This window comes from Chanodichthys erythropterus, chromosome 3 (genome assembly GCF_024489055.1).
Source record: "Chanodichthys erythropterus isolate Z2021 chromosome 3, ASM2448905v1, whole genome shotgun sequence".
Lineage (NCBI taxonomy): Eukaryota > Metazoa > Chordata > Actinopteri > Cypriniformes > Xenocyprididae > Chanodichthys > Chanodichthys erythropterus.
The window spans coordinates 8769921-8791669 of record NC_090223.1 but is presented as its reverse complement, the minus strand read 5'-3'; the positions used below and the strand labels follow the sequence as shown (position 1 = coordinate 8791669).

General features: G+C 38.3%; 1 pseudogene; it reads right to left on the bottom strand.

Moving 5' to 3' along the window:
• Positions 1 to 241: 241 nt before the first annotated feature.
• On the bottom strand, positions 242 to 17814 carry LOC137002988 (zinc finger protein 271-like; annotated as a pseudogene).
• Positions 17815 to 21749: the final 3935 nt, after the last annotated feature.

Below are 21749 nucleotides of genomic sequence, written 5' to 3'. Positions count from 1 at the left end.
TTGTATTGAAACTCTTTCCACACTAGTCACACGTGTACAGCTTCTCTCCAGTGTGGACCCTCTCATGTGATTTCAGAGATGATGAACGACTGAATCTCTTGTCTGAGTATGAACACTTGTAAGATGTTTCTCCCAGTGTGGATCCTCTCATGTGTTTTCAGATTTGATGACTGACTGAATCTGTTGTCACAGTGTGAACACTTATGAGGTTTCTCTCCAGTGTGAATTCTCATGTGTATCTTCAGGTTACTTTTAATAGTGAAACTCTTTCCACACTGATCACTGCCGTGTACTGCTTCTCTCTGCTGTGGATCCTCTCGTGTTTTTTCAGAGATGATGAATCACTGAATCTCTTGTCACTTTGTTTCTTGTATAGTTTTTCTCCAGTGTGAATTCTCTGGTGCAGTTTTAATTGGTTTGCTGTAATAAAAGTCTTCTCACACTCAAAGCACATGTACCCTCTCACACCAGTGTGTATTTTCTGATGTTTTTGTAAATATGGCAGCTGTGAAAAACTCTTTCCACACACAGAACATGGATGTGGTTTCTCATTTATATGAACTGTCAGGTGTCTCTTCAGGGTTGATGACTCTAGAAATGTTTTGTCACATTGATCACATGTGTGTAAGCTTCTCTCCAGTGTGGATCCTCCTGTGTTTTTTAAGGTTTGTTGATTGACTGAAACTCTCCCCACATTGATCACATGTGAACGGCTTCTCTCCAGTGTGAACTCTCATGTGATCCTTAAGATTTCCTTTTTGTGTGTAACTCTTCCCACATTGATCACATGTGAACGATCTCTCTCCGGTGTGAATTTTCATGTGTTCTTCAAGGCTTGATGATCGTGAGAAACTCTTCCCACACTGATCACATGTGAACGGCTTCTCTCCTGTATGAACTCTCATGTGAACCTTAAGATGTTGTTTGGTTGAGAAACTCTTTCCACACTGATCACATGTGTGTGGTTTCTCTCCAGTGTGAACTTTCATGTGTTCTTTAAGGCTTGATGATTGACTGAAACTCTTCCTGCACTGTTCACATGCTTGAATGGCTTCTCTCCTGTATGAACTCTCATGTGAATCTTAAGATGTTGTTTGGTTGAGAAACTCTTTCCACACTGAGTGCAGGTGAAAGATTTCTTGGCTCTTTTCTTTAGAGATGTCTTTAGTTCTTCACTCTCATAGCTTTCTTCTATCAGGTCTGAAATGAGAGAAAAAAAAGTCATTTAACTCTCTGAGGTCTGAAAACGCGCCGGCGCGTTTTGCAGGTTTTTCACATTGTCAAAACAGACTTAAAATACTTTTTGTTTCTTTAGCGCCCTCTGGCTGCAGTGTGAATTAAAAACTCCATTCATGGAATAGCCTCTTCTTCTTTTAGATGAATCTGTGGACTAAAAATGCACAGAGAGCGCCACTCCAGCTGCAGTATGGTGCAAACACCAGTGCTCATAGTGATGACAATGAATATTAAATAAATATAACTCCTCTGTATAGAAAATTGACGCAAATATGTAGAGAATCCAATATTTCTCCAAATGTGCATGCTTTTAAACTAAAAGCCTATATTCAGACTCGCACAGATAAACAAGGAAAAAAGTTTGGTCAAGGTGTGTCCTGTGCTCTTTCTCTTTCTATCCAAGTGGTGCTTTCTTGTTTTATTTACCAAAGTGTTTGATCTCAGCTTTTGTTTTATGGAAAATCAAGTCTTAGATATTTTTTATATTTAAAACATTAGAGCATTTTTGTTATTTATATTTTTAAAAAAATATCACGTCATCAAGTTCTACAGACTTGTCTGTAGAAAGTTCTCATGCTCAAAGTCTAGACTGACTGCATCTTTAAATGTGTTATTATCAGTGTCCTACACGATTCACTCAACCCTGTTACTTCTGACACGGTTACCTCCTTTCAAAACAGGGATTTCTTAAAACTATGAGACCCAGGAAGTGACATCATCTGGGCTCTTTCTAGAAGAAGTCTCAGTTTTTATAAAAATTAATGACAGCATTCATCAACTCTGTTACCAAAGTTACTGTAAGAAAAGATTTTGCTCAAGTTACACTCACAACCCTGTCAGGCATTCTGGAAAGTTCATTTACTTCATAAATTTTTGTATTGTTTACAGTTTATTATAAAATAACAGTGTTTAAAACTACATTGAAAATGGCTAAATTCTGGAAACACTCCTGCAAATTGAGAATGAGATATGAAACAAATGTAAAATGTTGAGTTTGATCTGATGGTGACAATCAATATGAAGGGTTTCTCCTTCAGAGTATTAAAAGGTGCACAGCTAATGGGCACCATTACAATTTTAAATACCAATAACATTGATTAATTACCATTCTAATAATCTCACTTAAAGGTGCCATAGAACTGAAAATCGAATTTACCATGACAGTTGAATAATAGTTTAGTACATGGAAATGACATACAGTGAGTCTCAAACTCCATTGTTTCCCTCCTTCTTATGTAAATCTCATTTGTTTAAAAGACCTCAGAAGAACAGGCGAATCTCAACAGCTGAATCATCAGACTAGGTAAGCAAGCAAGAACAATAGCGGAAAATGGCAGATGGAGCAATAATAACTGACATAATCCATGATATATTTTTGATGATATTTGTGGTGTCTTTCTAAATGTTTTGTTAGCATTTTGCTAATGTACTGTTAAATATGTGGTTAAAGTTACCATAGTTTCTTACTGTATTCACGGAGACAAGACTGTCGTTATTTTCATTTTTAAACACTTGCAGCCTGTATAATGTATAAACACAACTTGTTCTTTATAAATCCTACTCCAGCAGTGTGTAACGTTGGCTTTAGCCACGGAGCACAGCCTCAAACTCATTCAGAAACAAATGTAAACTTCCAAATAAATACTATACTTATGCGATTAGACATGTTGCATGACGAACACTTTGTAAAGATCCACTTTGAGGGTTATATTGACTGCGTGAACTTTGTTTATGCTGTTTAAGGCAAGCGTGAGCTCCAAGAGACGCAGCATGAATAGGTGCATAGTTAATGATGCCCCAAAGTAGGCAGTTAAAAAATTAATTAAAAAAAATCTATGGGGAATTTTGAACTGAAACTTCACAGACACATTCAGAGGGGACACCTTAGACTTATATTACATCTTGTAAAAAAACGTTCAATGGTACCTTTAAAAATTAACATTATGTATCATTTCATAGTTTAACTGTTTCTCTAAATGTGAAGAAGAATTTTATGTTTTAAATTACTTTTTGGAAAACAAAAAGTTTTAATGTAACATCAACATTTAGTGTAACAGATTCTTTTTCAATTAATTATTTTTTTATGCTATAATGTCCACTTTTTGTATTTCACCCATAAACTAAGCACATTAAGAATTAAATTGGTCTATAAATGAAACTAACTGATGCTAATTCAGAACTTCATTCTGTTTCTCCATTACTACGTTTCTGGATATCTGTCAACATTTTAAAGAACTGTAAGAAAACAGTTGAAAGTACAAAAACAAAAATAATTGTTTATGTTAGAGGTCCTAAATCCCCTCAGTCTGTTGAAAATGAAATGAGCTTTAAGTGTCAATTTACAGCAGATCTGAAGACATCAGCATAATAAATGAGGTGAAAGCTTAGGAACTATTGACATGGAATAAAGAGTGTTTTCAGCAGTTTCTCTGTTAATATTGATGATCCTCATTCTCCAACACTCATTCAACAAGACATTCAGACCATTAGCAGATCATCTCACTTTATTCTGAGTGTTTTGATGATAGAAACACATTGACAGTGTACAAATTGTGAATAAAAAAGGAATGCAATAATTTACAAATCTCAAACTTATATTTTATTCACAATAGAATATAGATAACATATCAAATGTTGAAGGTGAGACATTTTGAAATGACATGCCAAATATTGGCTCATTTTGGATTTATTTAAAGCTACACATTCCAACAAATTTGGGACAGGTAGCAGTAAGAGGTAGGAAAAAGTTAAATGTATACATATAAGGAACATCTGGAGGACCAATTTGCAACTTATTAGGTCAATTGGCAACATGATTGGGTATAAAAAGAGCCTCTCAGAGTGGCAGTGTCTCTCAGAAGTCAAAATGGGCAGAGGATCACCAATCAGAGAAAAATAGCAGAGTTTGAAGTTATAATAGGGCATAATATCATCCAAAGATTCAGGAACAATCTCTGTGCGTAAGGGTCAAGGCCAGAAAACCATATCCCGTGATCTTCGGGCCCTTAGACAGCACTGCATCACATACTGGGAATGCTACTGTAATGGAAATCACAACATGGAAACAGGAATACTTCCAGAAAACATTGTCGTGAACACAATCCACCGTACCATTCGCCTGTGCCGGCTAAAACTCTATAGGTCAAAAAAGAAGCCATATCTAAACATGATCCAGAAGCGCAGGCGTTTTTTCTGAGCCAAGGCTCATTTAAAATGGACTGTGGCAAAGTGGAAAACTGTTCTGTGGTCAGACGAATCCAAAATTTGAAGTTCTTTTTGGAAAACTGGGACGCCATGTCATCCGGACTAAAGAGGACAAGGACAACCCAAGTTGTTATCAGCGCTCAGTTCAGAAGCCTGCATCTCTGATGGTATGGGGTTGCATGAGTGCGTGTGGCATGGGCAGCTTACACATCTGGAAAGGCACCATCAATGCTGAAAGGTATATCCAAGTTCTAGAACAACATATGCTCCCATCTAGATGTAGTCTCTTTCAGGGAAGACCTTGCATTTTCCAACATGACAATGCCAGACCACATACTGCACTCAATTACAACATCATGGCTGCGTAGGAGGAGGATCCGGGTACTGAAATGGCCAGCCTGCTGTCCAGATCTTTCACCCATAGAAAACATTTGGTGCATCATAAAGAGGAAGATGCGACAAATAAGACCTAAGACAGTTGAGCAACTAGAAGCCTGTATTAGACAAGAATGGGACAACATTCCTATTCCTAAACTTGAGTAACTTGTCTCCTCAGTCCTCAGACGTTTGCAGACTGTTATAAAAAGAAGAGGGGATGCCACACAGTGGTAAATATGGCCTTGTCCCAACTTTTTTGAGATGTGATGCCGCCATGAAATTTAAAATCAACAAATTTTTCCCTTTTAAAATGATACATTTTCTTTCAGTTTAAACATTTGATGTCATCTATGTTGTATTCTGAATAAAATGTTGAAATTTGAAACTTCCACATCATTGCATTCTGTTTTTTATTCACAATTTGTTCAGTGTCCCAGCTTTTTTGTAATTGGGTTTGTATATTTTATAGTTTTAAAATATTTTGAAGGACAAAAAAATTATCTTTATTGGCTTTATTTCAAGTCAACTGTTACTTTGCACAAGCCCCTATGCGCTCACACACTTGGCACAGCCCTTGTCATTAATTAATATGAATTAATATGATTAGCCTTTTGCTTGACCTACCTTATCAAACGCTTCAATAATGTGATGCTAGTGTTACACATACCATTCCTGTTCTTCAACTCAGACAGAATCAGACAGCTGCCTTCTAACAATCAGTATCCAAACGCTCACCCTTATGAAACTCAACCATGATTTTTGTAGTAACCTTGATTTTATAGTAAAACTATGGTTTTACTACAATAACCATAGTTTAAATATAGTTCCCTTTCAAGGGCACTTGTGCTGCATAAATTGCTATAGGAACGCCTCTGGGTGATGTCGTCATGAAGCACATATGCAATCTGTCCAATCAGGAGACAGAACGTCATAGGCACGTGACGTCACTGACCAGGGAACCATAAAGCCAGCCCGAAAACACTGTCATTCAGCTTCTGTGTCTTCAGCAAGCACTCCGTCTGATCTGTCTGTCTTATTTACCTTTGTCTGTCTACTTTGAAAAGTATTACCATGGCGAGCGAGCAGCTATACAGGAAGTGCGTGCACCCTTGTCCGCGTTTTTATCCCGGATGGGGACTCGCTTGAAATGTGTGTTGTTTTGCATGGGAGTGCCACACTCGATGCCCACGCAGACTCTCCAAAGGGGGCTGCTTGTGTGCATTGTGATCAGCTGCCGCTAGAGAATGCTGCGCTCCACGCCAAGCTCTCTTCAAGGAGAGTGGCTCGGTTCGTGTTCCCCAGGGCTACGGGTCCTGCTTCTGTCGAGGCAAGGGCGGCGCCTTATGTCTTGGGGTTCGCAGATGGATGTATCAAGAGGGGTTAGAGATGTGGCCATGCCTTATCTCTGCCTTCAACTGGTGCATCTGGCCAGTGTATCCATCCCGGAGGGCCGGAAGCACGCTTTGCGGTTTCTTCCGCTCCGGGGGATATGGTCACGTTAATGGCGTCTAGTTCTGAGGAGCTGGATGTTGTTAGCGTGGCCACGGGGAGAGTCTGAGGATTCGTCACTTCAGTCTCCCCGCGGAAGCGAGGAGCTCATGGAGGTGCTTTCTCGTGCTGTGGCCAGAGATTGAGCATCGATTGGCCGGGCCGAAAAGCAAGAGCAGACGGTGAGAAGCAAGCTTGACGAACGCTTCTTGCCATCCAGGTCTGCTCAGCCTCCACGTCCCGGGCGCTACCATTTTCCCGACCTCCACCACTGAGGTCGAGAGGGTCGTGGAAGAAGCCGGTATCTACCCGTGTCTACCACACCTCAGACCTCCATTTACAGCAATGTGGCTGGAATGAGGAGACACAGGTATGGGGCGATGCCAAGAGCGGAAGAGACACTTGCGGGCCATCTCTCTCCGCACGCGGCCAAATCCGCTTTGGCTGCCGGGCAAAAGCTGCAGAAGCCGAGTACGAGCTCCCGCAATACAGACAACACCTGAAGCAGAGTGTTGCTACCCGTGCTCCCCCTCCGAGGAGTTGGGATCTGAGGGCCGTCATTCCTGCCAAGAGGGCTTCGTCTAAGAGATCCTGACGTCAGAGGGGCGGTCAGGATCCTGAGGGTGGTCCCCTCCGGAGACAAACAGTGTTCACCTCATCATACGGTGCCCTTAGTAGATTTTTTGTCAGAGTGGAAAAATCTGTCAAAAGTATCTCAGTGGGTCCTGCGACCTATAGAAAAGGGGTATGCGATTCAGTTCCAGAACATGCCCACCCCGATTCAACGGGGTTCTAGCCACAGTGGTAGACCCCGAGCAGGCTCTGGTGCTGGCACAAGAGGTTCAGACGCTCTTGCGAAAGGAGGCTATAGAGAGGGTCCCTCCTCCCAGCAGGGAGTCAGGCTTTTACAGCCGTTACTTCATTGTGCCAAAGAAAGATGGAGGATTACATCCGATTTTAGATCTACGACAATTGAATCGAACAGTAGCAAGTAGGGCTGGACGATTAATCGAAAAGTAATCGAAACCGAAATTCAGAACCTCTAACCGACGTAATTTTCCTGTGACGGTTATTTCGTTTTTTTAATCCTGTTAATACTTCCCCCTTAAAAACATAACTGCGTGTGTAGCCACGTGACTCCGCCCAGTCCAGTCAGTGGCATAAAAGCAAAACACGGAGGTGAACGCCGGTTCAACACATAGTGATGGCGCGCAAGCGGTGAGCCTTGCGTCTTGACTAAACTTTGTCAGATGTATTTGTTTTATGGTTTGGACATTCAAGCGATTAGACGATCGGATGTGTATTATTATATCGAGCTACCGCGCTTGCATAGATATATACATATATCTATGCCGCGCTCACGCAGCTGCATGTGGCACGAACACTCACACAAACAGCTGCGCAAAAAGTGAAGATCGCGCACACACAGAGGAACGCAAAAACTTGTCAGCGCTGTCCTGTGATTTATCACTAAAATAGCTTAGAAACTCAAAAGTTATAGCATCTATTTTTTTTCTACTTTTGAAGGAACTATTTACAACCCACAGCTTCACAATTAATAGAGAGACGGTATGACTAATTCACACACGCAATCACTACTGGTACTGTGGTAATTTATCTTTATCTGATTTACAATGAGCAGAAACCTGTAAGAAATGTTACAAACCATAGATAAAATAACTGCTGATAGTGAGCTATGATGTCAGATCACTCTTTCAACAGGAAAAAAAAAATCCCACCTTAATAGTCAATCATAGGCTATTTACAGTACAAACCTTGTCAGTGAACTATGAGGGCAAAAAAAATAAAAAAAAATCGTTCATTAATCGTAATCGAGGTAAAATGTTCTCCCCCGGTTCTCCCCTTCGGCCTAGCCTTGTCACCCCAAACTTTTACCAAGTGTGTAGATGCGGCGCTGACGCCCTTGCGCATTCAGGGCATCCACATTCTCAACTACATAGACGATTGGTTGATTCTCGCTCAATCAGAGCAGATGGCGGTTCAACATCGAGGTGTTGTTCTAACTCATATGGAAAAGTTGGGGTTGAGACTAAACGCAAAGTAAAGTGTGCTTTCTCCTGCACAGAGAACCACTTATCTTGGCGTGGTATGGGATTCGGTTTATTCGGTGAAAGTCAGTTTATCTCCGGCTCGAATATCATCAATCCTCAATACTGTCTCGGACATAAGGCAAGGCCAGTCACTCAGTGTAAAACAGTTCCAGAGACTGTTAGGTCTGATGTCAGCAGCGTCCAACGTTATACCTTGCGGCCTGCTGTACATGAGACCACTGCAGTGGTGGCTCAAAACCAAGGGGTTCTCACCGAGGGGGAATCCGTTTAGTACGATCAGAGTCACGCGGCGATGCTTACGTGCACTAGACATATGGAAGCAACCTTGGTTTCTATCCCAGGGACCTGTGCTGGGGGCTGTCAGTCGCCGCGTCACGCTAACGACAGATGCATCCCTCATGGGTTGGGGGTGATCATGAGTGGTCGCTCGACACGGGGTCTGTGGCAGGACCATCATCTCACTTGGCACATAAATTGTCTAGAAATGATGGTGGTATTTCTAACTTTGTCTCTGAGGTCTGGGAGGAAGTATCTCAAACATGTGTTAGTCAGAACAGACAACACATCAGTAGTCTCGTATATAAATCACCAGGAGGGTCTGAGATCACGCCCCGCTTTACAAACTGGCGAATCAGATTCTTCTGTGGTCCCAAGGGAAACTGCTATCCCTCACAGCAGTTTACATCCCGGGGTACCTGAATGTGGGAGCAGACATCCTGAATAGGGAACGAGACACTGTGTAACCTTGCCATACTCCCTGCATGCCCAAGAGCGACTTGCTTCAGACTTGAGAAGCTGAATGACAGTGTTTTTGGGCTGGCTTTATGGTTCCTGGGTCAGTGACGTCACCCGCCTATGACGTTCCGTCTCCTGATTGGACAGATTGCATACGTGCTTCACGACGACATCACGCAGAGGCGTTCCCATAGCGATTTACGCAGCGTCTCGTTCCCTATTTAGGGAACTAAGGTTATATACATAACCGAGACCTTTTTATAGTAAAACCATAGTAACTACAAAATAACCATTGTTTTACTATGGTTTTTGAAGTAAAACCAGAGTAACTACATAATGAAAGTACTAGGTTACTAATGTAACCTCGGTTCCCTTAGATATGGAATGAGAACTGCATCATTTGTCTTTCTAAAACAAGACGCTACAGGGAGAAACTTCTTTTTCTCTAATTACTGAAGCCTTTTTCAATCACGCAGTGAAACTGCATGGCCATCAGGGCCTGATTTTAATATCTGAGGTCGAGGATGGGTTTGAGAGGTCTCCTGGGAGGATGAAAAATGTGAGGGCGTGAGGGACAGAGTCGCATTCTGAAAAGAACGCTGTCCGCGAGCACAAGGAGGCTACACTCATGCTCTTGCAATAAGAGCAGGTCATTTCAATGAGCGTGGCTTCTGTGTGGGACTTGCCCAGACATTGCATGCACTCACTGTGTCCGTCGTCCATGTGCAAAGGGACGTTGATACAACGGCGCGAGAGATCTGCTCGAGTTTCCTGGGTTACTGGTTGTAGCCTGTCTGCCTGTCCTGTCAGCTTCCGGTTACTGGTTGTAGCAAGCGTGAGTAACTAGCGCGAGAGGAATGTTGGATTAAAAACTAGAATGCTGGATGACTACTGTGAAGACGCAGCAGAATCGGCTTGTTGAGTTATTGGAGGAGGTTAGCAGCTGCTCCTTCAAAACATTGAAAAGGATAAACGGATGGCGGAGCATGAACGGAGGGTGGACGATCTGGAGCAGTACTCCCGGGTGAATGATTTGCTCATCACCGATATTCCCATCAAACCACGCTCGTACGCACGCGCGGTATCTGCGGTCAACGTTAATGACCCAGGGGAGGAGGAGGTACGCTCAGTGGAGCAACAAGTGGCAGCCTTTCTGCAGAGCAAAGGAGTAGAGCTGGACCTGGATTGCATTGAAGCATGCCACCCTTTACCCAAAAGGATCAATAACGACAGATCAGCAGTTATTCTGAGATTTGTTAACAGGGAAAACAAGACGGCATTGCTAAAAACAAGGCCGCAAACTCAAAGGGACGAATATATATATATATATATAAATGAACATTTAATAAAAAAGAATGCTGAAATAGCAAGGAAAGCAAGATACCTCAAGAAACAACGAAAAATCCAACATACATGGGTAACAAATTGCAAAATCTTCATCAAGTTAAATGGGTCTCCTGAGGAGGCGAAAATTCTCACAGTAAGGAATATAGGAGTTGGACAAGTATCAGTAATCATAATGTACATCAGCCATCTGGAAACAAATAAGGTAACATCTGACTTATACTATTAGAATTAACACTGAGCTACATACAGTTAGCCAAAAGGAAAATTATACAGAGACAGATCTCCAACAACTGGACTTAGATGCAATTGAACACGAGTACAATATGCATGATGTAGAGACTGATATTGATCCCGACAACAATTTTCTTTCGTACATAAATAATAAGTGCAATTACTATACAAATGAACAGTATAGCAATAATTGCATTACCAAGGACAAATTGTCTATTACCCATTTTAACAGCAGAAGTATGTATAAGAATTTCAATGCAAAAAATTTCGTTTATCCTTTCAGTGTTATAGCTATATCTGAAACCTGGTTCAATCAAGAGAAAGGAATCGACTTTGAAATAGATGATTATGATCTCCATTACGTAAACAGACAAAATAAAATAGGAGGCAGGGTTGCGCTCTATGTGCACAAAACTATAAAACATTCTGTTCTGATCAATATGTCAACAGCATTTGATAATGTAATGGAATGCTTAACAATAGAGATCAATAATGGAAAGAAAAAAACATTATTATGAGTTGTGTTTATAGATCACCTGGATCAAGTGTTGATATTTTCAATGAAGAGTTGGAGAAACTGTTTTCAGCTGTTAACAATAAACCTATATTCATCTGTGGGGACTTTAATATTGACCTTTTAAATCCAAACAAACATAAATTGACTGATGAATTCATTGAAAGAATGTACTCTATATCTTTATTCCCAACAATTACAAAACCTAGTAGAATCACATCACACAGTGCAACCTTAATTAATAAAATTTTTACAAATAATTTGACAAATAACATAAACGGGCTGCTTCTTTGTGATATTACAGACCACTTACCTGTTTTTTCCATATATGACTGTAATGTTTCTAAAACTAGTGAAATCTGTAATGTGACTTGCAAAAGATTACAAACTCAAGAAGCAATTAATGCATTTAATGATGACCTGGGAGTGCAAAACTGGAGCTCCATTTATGGAGCAATCGATACAGACAGAGCTTACAATAACTTTTTAGAAATATTCACATCATTATATGATAAGCACTGCCCCATTTCAGTTTATAGCAAACAGAAGAAATATTCAAAATGTCCCTGGATGACTAAAGGTGTACAAAATTCATGTAAAAAGAAAAATAATCTTTATAAATCGTTCATTAAATTGAAAACTAAAGAAGCTGAGATTAGATATAAATTGTACATAAACAAATTAACTGATGTAATAAGATTAGCCAAAATATTATATTATAAGAAATTATTAACTGAGAATAAAACCAATATAAAAGGAACATGGGATTTATTAAATGGCATTCTCAAAAAAGGTTTAAAACAAAAAACATACCCAGAATATTTTGTTGATTCAAATGATGAGTATCAAAATATGGATAAAGTAGTTAATAGCTTCAATACATTTTTATAAATATTGGTCCTGATTTGGCAGAAAGAATCCCAGATGAACATATAGAGCATAATATTGGAAAAACTGAAAAAAAATCCTAATTCTATCTTTCTTTCACCAGTTAGTGAGAAAGAAGTAATGGATATTGTTCAAAAGTCTGAAAATAAATATTCTATGGACTGTCACTCCATCAATATGGCACTATTAAAAAAGTTATAAATAATATTAAAGCACCTCTAACGCACATCTGTAATCTGTCACTTCAAAATGGCTGTGTTACCAAGAAAATGAAAATTGCAAAAGTTATACCAATATTTAAAAATGGAAATAAACATAACTTTACTAATTACAGACCGATTTCACAGCTTCCTCAATTTTCAAAAATTCTTGAAAAAAATTTTAATGTTCGATTAGAAAAATTTGTTGAAAATTATAAACTGATTAACGAAAGTCAATATGGATTCAGAAGCAAACGATCTTCATCAATGGCTATAATTGATGCAATAGAGGAAATATCAAATGCACTGGATAATAAAAAAAATTACTATTGGAATATTCATTGTTCTGAAAAACGCCTTTGACACTATTAATCACACTATACTACTCAAGAAGTTAGAAAGGTATGGGATAGGTGGGGTGGCTGGAAAATGGGTAAAAAGCCATTTAAGTGACAGAATACAGTATGTGCAGATGGGTGAGTTCTCATCTAACTGTTGTGCAATTTCTTGTGGTGTTCCTCAGGGGTCGGTATTGGGCCCAAAATTATTCAACTTGTACATCAATGATATATTTAATGTTTCACAATTACTTAAGTGTGTTTTGTTTGCAGATGATACTAATATTTTCTATTGTGATGACTGTTATGATAAGCTTGTTAATGTTGTAAATACTGAACTAAGGAATATTAAAAAATGGTAATTATAAAAATAACTCGAAAAAGCCCATTGAGATAGATGGGATACAAATTGAACATGTCTGAAATAAAATTTTTAGGTGTCACAATAGAAAACTCACATCAGACACATAAAAAACAAAGTCTCCAAATGCCTTGCAATAATAAATAAAGCTAAATATGTTCTTGATTATACTGCACTCCATACCCTGTATTGTTCCCTGATCTTACCATACTTAAGCTACTGTGTTGAAATATGTGGGAACAATTATAATAATTCAATACAGTCACTCTTTATTTTACAAAAAAGGGCTATACGTACAGTGCACAAAGCTGAATATATTGAACACACAAATCCACTTTTTCTCAAAACAAAGTTATTAAAAATACAGGATCTTGGGAAATTTAACACCGCACAATTTTTATTTAAAGCATTTCATAATCTATTACCTGTTAACATACAAAAGTTATTCACGCATAGACAGCGGCTGTACAGTACGAGGGGCTATGGGAACTTTTTAATACCAATGGTCAGAACTACCAGGAGGAGTTTTTGTGTGTCTGTATGTGGGGTTAAATTATGGAATGGTCTGGGGCTCGAATACAAACAATGTCAAAGCATTCGTCAGTTTAAAACTCTATATAAACAGAAGGTTTTTTCACAGTACAAGGACGGCGGGGCTTAATTGTCTGTTAATGTATTTATTGGCTGTGTGTCTTACCTTGTTGGTATTGTGGTTACCATTGTTGGTATTACTATAATTGTTACCTGTGGTAATATATGAGTGTATTGAGATATGTTTTTTTTGTTTTTGTTTTTCTTCTCCATATGTGTATAAATACATGAGAGTAGGGCTGTGCGATATATCGAATGCTTTTGTCACGCGCATTTCGTCAGTAAAGCCGGTTCCCTGATTGCCGCTAAATCTCCATCACCTGCTTTCAAATGAAGTGCCATTTAATAGACAGAGCCGTAGTTCACTGATAAGTCACGCAATATCGCGTTCAATATCGACGGTGATTCATATCGATATTGAACGCGATATTGCGTGGCTTATCAGTGAACTACGGCTCTGTCTATTAAATGCCGCTTCATTTGAAAGCAGGTGATGGCGATTTAGCGGCAATCAGGGAACCGGCTTTACAGACGAAAATGCGCGTGACAATCTCATGCGATATATCGCCCAGCCCTACATGAGAGATATGATAACATTAATAATTAAGGAAGCATCTACTTTTGTTTTTGTATTTCTATTAATTTGTAACAGACCGGGGTGGGTTTAAATAAGTTTGACTTCTTCCCACTCTGTTTCGAGCAATTGATTATGTTGTTTATGTAAGGTGAACTTACCTTGTATAATCAAATGCTTCTATTGCTTTGTTATGTTACTATTGCTCGAAATAAACAATAATCATCATCATAATCATCATGCTCATTAGAGATTATGCTCTTTTATTTTCCAACTGCAGCTGCAGAAGGAAAAGGCATGTAGAACAGAGCTGCTTGAGAGCAGCGAACTGATCCAGTTCTTCTGATTGGTCCACTGTTTTGGAACTGACATTGATGAGTGGCGCTGCATGTAAAAGTTGAAATTCTTTTAACTTGACACGCCATCTTAAAAACGCGGCACTCATGTAGGGCTGGACGATTTACCGTAAAAAGTAATCAAAACCAAAATTCTGAATGTAATTTTCCCATGTTGGTTATTTCATTTTTTAAATCCTGTTAATACTTTCCACAGGGAGGAACTTTTGAGCATGAACAGAAAAATGGTAAAAAATGATATAAATACTGTTCGGTTTCTCTCACAAACTGATCGTTTCGTGTCTTAGGACATTAATGTGTCGTCACGAGCCGCAGGGTTTAATTTGGATTTGTCTAAGCAAGTTTTATTTACTGTTACAGTAGAAGTTCCCATCCACTGCTATTATTTGACTGACAGACTGCAGCGGTTGCAGTTAAAATCCATAATTTGTGTTCGACTGAAGAAACAAATTCACATACATCTTGGATGCACTGGGGGTAAGCAGATAAACATCAAATTTTCATTTTTGGGTGAACTATCCCTTTAACGTCATGTGGGAGTTTTTGCCGCACTTTGCTACAGGACACATAATACACACAAGGCAGTGGTCAACCAGAGAGCAAGCTTCAAGCAAGAAGCCACAAATCAAATTCCTCTCACCTCATCTCTCATCTAGTACCTCAGAGTTTGTAAAGGTGGCATGAATGAAATGTTGCCAAATTAAAGTGCATAGGAGGCCTGTTCCTGGAGAATTTGTATCCACCATCGTCTATTTACAGAGCCCCACACATGAGAGGGAAAATAAATTGTAGGCTAAATCGTGCGAAAGATTCACTAATTCATTCCCTCCATTTACTAAATTGTGCTTATGGTTTACTAATTTGTTCCCTCGATTTATAAATCATGCACATGATCAAGTGAATGAATTAGTAAATTATGTGTACAATTTATTTATTTTTTCTTGCATTCATATGCGGGGCTCTGTATCCATTTTCGTAAAATTAAAAATGAAACACCCAAAACTGTATATGGTCCCATAGTGAAGATGAACCGTGCGGTGATATGTGAAATTCTGTAGAGAACATGTGATGTTAATCGATCTATGTTCTATAACATGTAAAACGGGAACATGAAAGGAATATTCTAAAAGCAACTCATGTAAACACCTTAATCATAATATTGTCTTATTCAGAATAAGGTCAATAATTGTATTCGTCTGAAAGAAGAATGTCATATACACCTAAGAAGGCTTGAGGATGAGTTAATCATGGGATAATTTTCATTTTTGGGTGAACTTTTACTTAATTGTTTAATTACTGCTATGTTAAAGTATGTTAAAATTATAGTACAGCACTTTTGAGCATGAACAGAAAAATGGTAAAAAATGATATAAATACTGTTCGGTTTCTCTCACAAATCGATCATTTCGTGTCTTAGGACATTAATGTGTCGTCACGAGCCGCAGGGTTTAATTTGGATTTGTCTAAGCAAGTTTTATTTACTGTTACAGTAGAAGTTCCCATCCACTGCTATTATTTGACTGACAGACTGCAGCGGTTGCAGTTAAAAACCATAATTTGCATTCGACTGAAGAAACAAATTCACATCTATCCCTTTAACGTCATGGAGTTTTTGCCGCACTTTGCTACAGGACACATAATACACACACGGCAGTGGTCAACCAGAGAGCAAGCTTCAAGCAAGAAGCCACAAATCAAATTCCTCTTATTGTATTCGTCTGAAATAAGAATATCATACACCTAAGAAGGCTTGAGGGTGAGTTAATCATGGGATAATTTTCATTTTTGGGTGAACTTTTACTTTAATGTTCAATTACTGCCATGCTATAGTATGTTAAAATGATAGTACAGCACTTTTGAGCATGAACAGAGAAACTTCTTTACTTTTCCATTGTTCTCTATTCAGAAGATATTGAGTTTAAAGTGCATATTGGTTTAACATTTTTTTCGAGATGAATATATAACCTTGTACAAAACACCATATAAAAAGGTACTGCAGGGTTTAAAAATGTTCGATGAAGACTTACGGTGCACATTTTAAGTTTTGTGTTTGATTATTACATTTGCTAACTACCAAATCAGTCGTGATGAGAAACGGCTATATCACGTAACGTTAGTGTGGATGGATATTAACGCGCGTGACATACGCTTGATCAAAGTTTATTCGTTTCTGTTATTAGTAATCAATTAGGCCTACTCCTAGATGACCAATAGCTTTGCTATTGCCTGATTCATGATAATAATCTGTACAATATTGTGATCTGAGCACATGTCGTTACCTAACGTTATATCGATAAGCTAACACCGGTCTCTGTCCTGTTCTCCACTGCTTCTCCTCACACAACAGCTCAATTTGTCTCTTTTGACCGTTATTCTGTCTAATTCTGGCCTGTCCCTGCTCTCTTGACCCCATAGCAGGCTAATTGTATGGCTGTGATTAGTTATACGAGTATAAATAAGCATTTACAATTTCCTCAGCGTCCGAACTGTTATTGCGATCCATTGTTTTCCTATAGTTTATATTGATCTTGTTCCCTTCAGTGACGTCACGTCTGATTGCGCATTTTTCAGATGCGGATAAAACCAACCTGTTTGTTCCTCAATATCTTCATGTTTCACACTGAATGTTTCTTCAATCTTCATGTCTTCGGTCTCATCTTTAATAAACTCCATCTTTATGTCTTCACTCTCTTCCTCTTTAATGAACGCCATCTTTAAGAAGAGAATTAACAGAGTTAATGGTTTAAACAAAAACACTGAAAGCTAACACTATGATAAACAACACTTTATATGTAGGCATGTATGATCTACACTTGGTATTTTAATGAATTATAGATAATATTTAAATGATTACTCTTTGAAGAAAACATGATTAGTTTGTTAGTGTTTGTTCTCGTTTATGTTCACTGTTTGAGTAGCACGCGTCGTGATTCACTGAATCATTTCTCAAAGTGTTTGATTCAATTGACTCGGAGTTGAAAAGTTCGGTTTCTCCATCATTACTCGCTAGAGACTGAACTCGTGTAGTGTTCAGGATAAACTGATTTATGATATATATAGAGAGAAATAAGACGCAAGGTTTAACTTACTGTTTCTCATCAGTGGATGAGTTTTACTCACACAAATATCCTCCATTACAGTTAGATAAATACATTAAATAGTAAATTAACTCATTTCACATCGCTTGTTAAAAAAACAAATATATAATTCATTGAACTGTTTCTATAGATTTAGACAGATCAAATTCTTAAAACAAACCTTTATTCAGCAGAATCACAGCAAATGTAGGAGTTCGGCGCAGTCTTATGACGTCATGTCGTCACTCCAAAATAAAAGTCCTGTTCCCACAGCAATGTCTAAAATCACAAAAGTGCATAGAAATCTAACTGTTTTACCAGATAATCTTTGTATTAAAATAAAAAGGTACAAATAAGATACAAACAAACATGTTAAAAAGGTTGTACAAGTTCATTCATGTGTCCATCTAAAATGAAACACAATTTTCTTTTTGAATTGTACATTAAGTATACATATAGAAAAAATGCAATAAAATAGGGGGCATACGGACATCACAAAAGAGTATAATAATTAAATCAACACAGTATTACATTTCGTGAATGTAAATTAAATTATAAATTTAAAGGTTCTTTACAACAAATTCAAGGATGTTAAACATTTCCGACACCTTTGATTTTAAATGTTTTGACATTTTCTTAAATTAAGTAAAAACTAAAATTGGGTTTACAGTGGATAATTCTGGCTTTGTAAAGATGAAATTTACTCAGAAGACAAAGCAGTAAAACAGTGCAATCAAGTATAACATCATTAGAATCAAAATCAGACAAGAAAATGATAGATTCAGTCATTTGTACTAGTTTGTTACAGCAGAAAAAAATGGTAACACTTTACTTGAAGGGGTGTGCATAAGACTGACATGACACCTTCATAATCATGACATGACACGACACGTGTCATGAATATGAAGGAGGGTTTATGAATGTTTATGACAACTGTCATTAAATGTCATTCGCTCAATTATGTCATTTTTAATGCAAAGAGGACATTGTTTGAGATGTCCGAGTTATGACAACTTGACATAAATCAATACATAACCTGTCAGTGTCTTTGTCATGACAATTTGACATCATTTAGCTTTATGGGTTTACATTACATTAAACTGTCATGTGTTTGGTTTTGACATTGGCTGTCATGAGCTCAAGTACAGTGGTACAAATTGAACTTGTCATTAAAATGTCATTAAGTGACAATACTCTGACAAATAATTTTATAACAGCGTCATGGGTTGCTCTTTCCTGCTCGCCTTCTCGTGACTCACAACTCAACTAAACATGTTTTTGACTCAGCCGAGAAAGCTCAAGCCTTTGCTGACTCTATCACAGTCAAGGACAACTCTGCACAGTCTGCATAAATGTTTTTAGCAGTCAGACTGTTTGGCAAGTCTTTTGACTTTTATGTGTTTGGTCATATCGTCTGCGGGGCCTTCATGAGTACTATATCATAGCTGGTGCAGATCAGTTTGATCTGTATATTTTTCTTTCATCTAACGTTATGTTAAGAGCACAATACGTGACAGGGCATTCTTAGTGTTTATTGATTTGATGACTAACTTGTATTTTTCTTCATATGTAACAGGGATTTGAGGTGCAGTTCATTCTCAGGTATTTTCCTATTTTTTGCTTTGTTTTATTGGTTTTGTAATTTTGTAGTACTGCTACACTTTGTTACTTTTCAGCTCCACAGTATAATATGGGTTTTTTACGCCGCTTGGTTCGGGGAAGCGGCTTGGATGGGGTGGGAGGACGTAGTTTGTGTTTATTGTTTATTATTGTTCATCCTTCATTTTATCTGTGCGATTCTGCAGCTAAATTGATATATTTTGTAAAATGGCACATACAATAACTTCACCACAAGGAGGCGATATTACTTTAGCTAGCTGGAATGTGTGCGGCTTGAATAGTCAGGTGAAGCGAGCTAAAGTGTTCTCGTATTTACGCTCCATTTCAGCTGACATCATTTTCCTACAGGAGACGCACATTAAGCATGGTGAACAGAAGCGCCTAAGGCTACGTCTACACTAATCCGGATATATTTGAAAACTGAGTTTTCGTCTAAAACGCTCCGCGTCCACACTATCATTTTCAAACATTTTCCAAAAGTTGCTCATCCACACTGAAACATATGAAAACGCTTACATCCCCCTACTGCGCATGAGTAAAGCTTCGACCTGCGTCATTCCCGCTATGCGTTTATTTACTTTCCGGCTCTGTGAAACTTTGAGGCAATGTCGAGGAAAGGCACTAAGTTTTTTAAATGGACCGACAGTGTGGTGGAGTTGTTGCTGTGAGTAACACAGGAGTATAAAGAGGCCAAAGCAAGCGAGAATGTAGACTGGGAGACGTGTCTTGGCTGAATTGGTCATATGACTGCATCACATGACTAAAAATGCGTCACCGTATTCAAAAGCCTCCGTTTTCACAGTCCACACTACGACGCGAAGACGGTGTTTTCAAATGTATCCGCTTTGGAGAGCGTTTTCCAAAAGCTATGTTTTCGTTGTCTTAAAACGCAGTCTCAGTGTGGACGGAAGGCCAAAACGGAGAGAAAAATATAAGTTTTTAAACGAAAACGTATTAGTGTGGACATGGCCTAAAATGTAATTGGATTTCCCATGTATTTCAATCTACTTTTTCATGTAGGGCCAGAAGGGGTTGCAATATTACTGCGTAATTTTGTTCTGTTCAAACATATTTCTACGTTAACAGATCCTAACGGTCGTTATATTCTTGTCACCTTAATCGCCTCTAAACATTTTACTTTTTTTAAATCTTTATGGCCCTAACTACGACGATCCTGCTTTTTTTCGTAAGGTATTTAATCTTCTACCTTCTCTTACCGATACTCACTTTATAGTTGGTGGCGACTTCAATTGCATGTTGGACCCCGTCTTGGGCAAATTTCCTGTTCGCTCAGATCCATCTTTTAACGCTATGTCAGTCATTAAACATCTTGCTGAGTCACTGGACATTGTTGATATATGGAGGCTACACCATCCCACCGCTAAGTTTATTGAGATCAATGACAAAGGTGATGTTTCCGACTCAGAGTTATGGGAAACTTTTAAAGTAGTGATGAGGGGACATATAATTTCCTATGAGTCAGCTGCAAAGAAACTCAGACATAAACGTTTAGCGGAAATACCAAATTGGAAAAATTATACAGGGATACTGCAGACTCAGATGTTTTAAATGATATTATGTCGCTTAAATATGAATATAATAAGATTACTTCAGATCAGGTGAATGAGATGTTGCTAAAAATTAAGCAGTAACATTTCGAGATAGGGGATAAACCAGATAAACTATTAGCGCGGCAATTGAGAGGTTCCTATGCTAGTAGATCAATTCATAGTATGGCTGACAAAGATGGTACAATATTGTGTAATCCAAAGGACATTAATAATCGCTTTATGGAATTCTATGCAGATTTGTATGAATCCAAGACTTCTGTATCATCAGAGACAATTGAAGACTTCCTTCATTCACTTCCCCTTCCAAACTTAAGTGAAGCTGATCTGGAAATGCTAAATGCCGACATTATTATTCAAGAGATACTGGATACATTTCATGCTTTCCCTAACTGGAAGGCTCCTGGCCCTGATGGCTTTTGTATTGAATTTTATAAGAGGTATGCAGGTAGAATAGCACCCCTTATGTTACGGATATTCAATCATTCTTTTTGTGAGCAGAAATTACCTCCTTCTCTTTACTTTGCCAATATTTCTTTACTTCTTAAGAAAGGCAAGGATGAGACCAACGTGTCTTCTTTTCGTCCAATTGCTCTTCTCAATACTGATTTAAAAGTGTTCACCCAAATTTTGGCAACTAGATTAAACAAATGTATTTCAACTATCATTCCCGCTGACCAAGTCGGCTTTGTCCCTAATAGATTTTCTTTTTTCAATGTCAGACGTTTTTTAAATATAATTTACTCTAAGCAAAAAAACTCACTTTAAATTGGCTATTATTGCATTAGATGCTGAGAAAGCTTTTGATCAAGTTGAATGGAATTACATTTTAACCACTATTAGAGAATTTAATTTAGGAGATAAGTTTTCTTCTTGGGTCAGTATGTTGTACCACCATCCATGCGCATCTGTTTTAACAAATATTGACAGATCGCCACAATTTGAATTGCACAGGGGCACACGACAGGGGT